Here is a 6636-nt window from a genome sequence, read left to right on the forward strand (position 1 = left end):
AGGTGAGGGATAGGCACCTATGGATACAGGGGAGGGAGCCACTAGAGAGACACCTAAGGATATGGGGGAGGGAGCTATAGGTGGAGATCTACGGGACCATATGATATTACATTTGTAGATGCGACTACAGGATATGGAGGTAGAGGTGGCCGATAGAGATGTGCAGTTGTTTGCACAAGATTCAGAGTTGATGGTAGTGCTATAGGAGAGTGATCAGGTCATAGAGAGATTTTTGGCATTGCAGAAGAGAGTACAAGTGGGAGCATGAGTAGGAGCATAAGGTCCTACTAGGGATGCGATGAGGGAGATGCGACAAGCACAGGAGGAGATAGATTATTGGTGGGGGTTATATGAGAAGGTGGTGCCAGCTAGTCAGCGAGCACTTAGCTATTCCCAGATGCGGCGGGTGAGATCAAAGCGGTCTCAGAGGATGCAGAGCAGTGGTGGTGTGATGGGTCCTCCACAGAGAGATAGATCAGGTGGTGTGGGGGCTAGTGGGGGAGCAGGTGGTGATGGTGGTGCGACATTTGGTTAGAGTGGTATCTGAGAGGGCATTTTTGTATGCTTTTACATTATCATTTTGGATTGTCTTGGATGTCTCTTGGTAGCCAATATTTTGGACTTCATTGTACTTTGGTACATGTATGTTTTTGGCGATATGATATGATATATGAGGAGACCCCATATTTTTGTGTTGATATGCATTTTGATGATATGGATGGATGTATGCAGGATGATGATCTTATGATTTATTCTTAGATGGATACTTGTACTTTCTATATGTATGCATTGATGAGATGATTCTTATTTGCATGTTGTATGATGATTAATTCCTACATGATGTCTATATGCATTTTTTATGAATGTGATGCCAATATGAAGATGTAGGTTTATATATGTGTGCATGATGTGTTGGTGAAATGCTTTATGTATGTAATGCCATGATGATGATGTATGCATAATGAAATGATGCTTATGATTATATAGACAGTATTGTGTAATTTATGTTGATGTGATGATGAGATAATGATATGCAATGATGTTTGATTATATTGAAAATGTAATGCTTGATTTATGTAAATGCATTTAGATGGTTAAAAATGAATGCAATATGGATAAACAAATGTAAGGTACAAATGTTTATATGATGATATCTAAATGAATGTAGATGTGTAATGTATAAACTAATGTTGAGAAAAAAAATTTATTTATGATTTGATAAAATATGACTAAGCGAAATGATAATGTTATGAAAATGCAACTTTATGAGAAATGAATAACTGCACCGAAATGCAATTAAAAGGATAATGAATGCATTGTAATGAATCCTAAATGAAATGAATGAGTATAATGACATACTAGATGTATAGATGAATGCACTTAACTAATGGATAGACATATATAAATGCATGCAACTATGGGAATCTAAACAAATGCAGGGTAAACAAGTTTTTAAATGATGGCAAATGATGATCGGTAACTGACACTAAATGACTGCATAGTAATGGCTAATAATGATAGTAAATGCAATGATAAGGAATTTATAAATGAATCTAAATGTCATGATTTGTGCAATGATGAAACGATGTAATGATGAATGATAATGGACTATATGTATTTAAATGCAACTAAATGATTTGAAATGCATGCTAATGAAGATTTTAAGATTTTTAATAAACCTATATGCAAGTAAATGAACTGGGTTTATGCAAATACAACTAAATATAATGATGATGTGATTTATGATAATGAATGCAAGGTTGTTGAAACTTTTGCATGATGCACTGATGATGTATCAGAGAACTCCGTCGTGATTGTATCCAATACCAACTCAATTTCACATAACTGCTCATATTAACTTGTTCACACTTGCATACAAAACCATGCATATGAATAATAAATGATTAAATGGATGGGTAACATGCAACAAAATGCAATATAAAAAGATGGGATGGAATGACGATCCATAGTGCTTTATTTTCATCATTGAACATGATAATATCGAACTTGGATGAGGCAGTGGGAACTAGGGATGGAGTATTGTACCTGCAAACAAATAACATAAATAAAGCATAAAGAATATGGACCCTTGATAATGGTTCACACTCATATGGTCAAGGTATACACTACAGTCAGCAAGCCATAGTTATCCATGACTGTATTTTACATATGATCACGTAGCTTAGTGAACTTCCCACATAGACACCATTAGTACATGCCCCATAATTTCATCAGAATAATTCGCAGAAGACATACAAACAATTCTTAGGAACCATCCCGACCACTCTAATCACTTGTGGATATCCCAGAGTAGCATAGGAACCTAATATAAATGAATAAATAACCTACAAACCAACCAAGTACTTGATAGATTTAAACAAAGTTTTCTTGTCAAAGAAAACGTCATCTTGTCTTTGTTTTGGTAAGGAAGAATGCATCTTTGTTAAGACAGTTGGTGTGTCGATTGTTGATTGTTTGGTTGATGTGATAAGTGGTCATCTTTTGAGTATTTCCACAGTGTTTGTTTGGTATCTACTTGGATTCATATGTACAAAAGAGTTTGTCATGTTTTTGAGTGATTTTTGATGTTTTTCAAATGTTTTTGGATTTTGTGAGATAATTTTCCAATGTTTTTGGGTTTTTGATGATATTTTGAATGTTTTTGGATTTTGTGAGACAGTTTTGAATGAAGAACTCAATGAATCACAAGTAATGCAGAATCCACTTCCATGAATAGGTCAATGGTATTGCCCCTTGTTTTTAGACATGACTATGAAAAAGCAGGATGCAAGATGCATGGAATACTATCATTTATTGCAGATCAATAACAAGCCATGGTTTTGGACTAATATATGTGTGGATGCAATGAATGTGATCACAACAAGTTTGAAAGATAATGGAGCCATAGTCTTTACAAGTGGCACCTGTTTGCCAGGTTTTCATGATCGTACTTACCCAATGTGCCACCGAAGTGGTTGTTCACCATTTGGATGCATGATTTTTCTTTACTATTTTGATGTTTTTGTGTTTTCTTCAGGACATTTTTTGAATGTTTTTGGTGTTTTTCCTAATATGTATGGGAGCCTGATGCTCTGTGCAACTTAGGTATAAAACCATTTGAGGTGCATATTTTTGATTGGATCTGCTAGCGGTTCTCCTTCCAGTTTGATTCAAATTTTCCCTAATGTTCTTTGTTTGGTTGGTTATGAGGATTCTCTCAAAGAACAAGATCACCTACCTCAAATGTGGGAGGTCTAACTCAAGGATTATAGATTTTGCTCATGCGCTGCTAATAGGCTTTGAGGTGATTGTATGCAGCTTGTCGTTTCTCATCAAGTAGCTCTAAATCTTGGAGATGTAAGACTTTGTATGCTTCATCATAGATAATATTATGCAAGGAAACCCATAGTGTTGGTATCACTACCTCAATAGGTAAGATAGCTTCTGCACCGTAGACTAGTGAGTAGGGAGTTGCACCTGTAGCGGTTCAAATGCTAGTTCAATATGCCCATAGTGTTGGATTCAATTGAACATGCCAATCATGGCCGACATCATTGATGGTTTTCTTGAGGATTCTCAATATGTTCTTGTTTGATGCTTCATCCTAACCATTTCCTTGTGTGTAATAGGGAGTGGAAAAGCGGTGTTGGATATGAAACTTCTCACAGAGCTCACAGACATCTTGATTTTTCAAAGGAAGACCGTTATCTATGATGATGGACATGGGTACACCATACCGGTAGATGATGTAATTTAGGATGAATGAGGTGATCTACTTGCCGGTGACTTGGGTAAGTGGAACAACTTCGATCCACTTTGTGAAGCATTTAGTGGCGGTAATGATGAACTTGTGACCATTGGATGAAGATGGATGGATTTTACCCACAAGGTCAAGTCCCCATTGACAAAAGGGCCATGGTGTTGTGATTGGTTGCAATTCCTATGCAGGTGCATATATCAGGTCTCTGTTAGCTTGGCATTTCTTGCACTTTCTGACAAAGTAGTAGGAGTCTTTTTCCATGGATGGCCAATAGTATCCAGTGTGCATGATTTTCTTGGCTAGTGATGGACTGCTTGCATGAGTTCCACAAATTCCTTCATGTACCTCTTCCAAGACCTTTGTTGTCTCATCTTGTTCCAGACATTGAAGGAGAGTACCATCAAGACTGCATCGGTATAGGGTTTCAGCAATAATAGTATATCAAGTAGTTTGGCGAATGAAGGTTTTACGTTGGTTATTCGATTGTGTTGAAATGTGGCGACTGATAAGTGGCTGGGATGCTTAAGGCATTGCAAGGTTGATGTACTGTTTTTGTTGGATAATAAGAAAGATTGGACGGCTGTGTATGGTGGACGTAACCCATTTTGGGTGAACCACGTTAAATATCTGTGTTATCTGTGTCCTATTTTATTTCTTTATCTTTTGTATTTAAATCTGCATATAATTGTTAGTTCATATTTGCTTCGAATCTGCTTGAAACCCTAACAATTGGTATCAGAGCGAGGTTTTCTATAAATTGGCAGGACTTTCAGATTTGAGTGGAATCAATGGAGGATTCCAAATTCAAGGTCGAAAAGTTTAACGACCAAAATTATCAGTTATGGAAAATGCAGATGGAGGATTACCTGTATCAAAAGGATTTGTGGCGGCCATTGGAAGGAAAGGCAAAGAAACTGACCACAATATCAGATGAAGAGTGGGACATTTTAGATAGAAAGGCACTAGGATCCATTCGATTGTGCCTTGCGTCATCTGTAGCATTCAATATAACAGAAGCAAAAATGATTGTAGATTTGATGGCAACATTGGCTAAGCTGTATGAGAAACCCTCGGCTTCGAATAAGGTATTTCTTATGAAGCGTTTATTTAATTTGAAAATGAGTGAGGGAGGATCTAAAGCGGAGCACTTAAATGAATTTAATACAATTACCAGTCAATTATCTTCGGTAAAAATTACCTTTGCAGAAGAGGTTAGGGCTCTCTTGATTTTATGTTCTTTGCCAGAAAGCTGGAATAGCTTGGTTATGGTTGTAAGTAACTCTGTCTCTGGTAAAAATACTTTGGTATTTGATGATATTGTTGGTGTTATCCTAAGTGAGGAAATGTGAAGGAAAAGCACAGGTGAGACTCCAACATCATCGGGTAGTGTTTTGAATGTGGAGAATAGAGGAAGATCAAAGGAAAGAGGAAAAGGCCCTGGGAATGAGAAGTCACAAGGGAAGTCAAAGAAAGGACGCTCTCAATCTAGAGGAAAGAAAGATTGCTGGTACTGCGGAAAGCCTGGTCATCTAAAGAAAGACTGTTGGTCTCGGAAAAACAAAGAAGGAGACAAAAATGAAAATGACAATAAGGAAGCTAATATTGCAAGTAATACTTTACAAGATGCTTTAATCTTATGTTTGGATAATGTTAATGATTCCTGGGTAATAGATTCTGGGGCTTCATTTCATGCTACACCCCATAGAAAATATTTTCTAGATTATGTTCAAGGTGATTTTGGATAGGTATATTTGGGTGATGATGAGCCCTATCAAATTGTTGGAAAAGGAAAGATAAAGATCAAGTTGCAGAATGGTAATGACTGGTTTCTGCACGAGGTAAGACATGTTCCTAATTTAAGAAGAAATTTAATTTCTATAGGGCAACTAGGTAGTGAAGGTTGCATAGTTACCTTCTCAGACAGTATGTGGAAGGTCACTAAAGGATCATTAGTAGTAGCTAAAGGTGCGAAGGTAGGCACATTATATCTGTGTACTGGTAACACTTACTCTACCTTAGCTGCTACAGATAAAGTTACTGCACGGACAACAACAATAAATGTTGCAAGAACAGATTCGATAATGTGGCACCATAGGCTTGGGCACATGAGTGAGAAAGGGATGAAAATCCTTCACTCCAAAAATCTATTGCTAGGACTAAAGAAGATTGATTTAGAGTTCTGTGAAAACTGTGTTTATGGTAAACAGAAAAGAGTTAGATTTCTCAAGGTTGGGAAAGAGAAGAAGAGTGAGAAGTTAGAGCTTGTACATTCAGATGTATGGGGACCAACTCAGGTATCATCTCTTGGTGGCTCTTGTTATTATGTTATTTTTATTGATGACTCAACTAGAAAAACATGGGTATATTTCCTAAAACAAAAATCAGATGTTTTTGAAACTTTTAAGAAATGGAAATCTTTGGTTGAGAATGAGACAGGAAAAAAGTTGAAGTGTCTCAGATCGGATAATGGAGGTGAGTATTGCAACAAAGCATTTGAAGATTACTATTCCTTAAATGGGATTCGAAAGCAGAAGACAGTTCCAGGAACTCCACAGGAAAATGGTGTGTCAGAGAGAATGAATAGGACCATCATGGAATGTGCGAGGAGCATGAGATTGCATGTTGGATTGCCCTTACATTTTTGGGCAGATGCTGTACATACTGTTGTCTATTTGATAAATAGAGGACCTTCAACCCCTTTGGATGGTGGTATTCGAGAGGAGGCATGGACTGTTAAAAAGGTAAATTATTCTTTTCTAAAAACTTTTGGTTGCGAAGCTTTTGTCCATGTTGATAAAGAAAACAGAACCAAGCTTGATGCTAAATCTCAGAAATGTACCTTCATTGGATATGGGATAGATGAATATGGCTATCGG

This window comes from Cryptomeria japonica, chromosome 10 (genome assembly GCF_030272615.1).
Source record: "Cryptomeria japonica chromosome 10, Sugi_1.0, whole genome shotgun sequence".
Classification (NCBI taxonomy): Eukaryota; Viridiplantae; Streptophyta; class Pinopsida; order Cupressales; family Cupressaceae; genus Cryptomeria; species Cryptomeria japonica.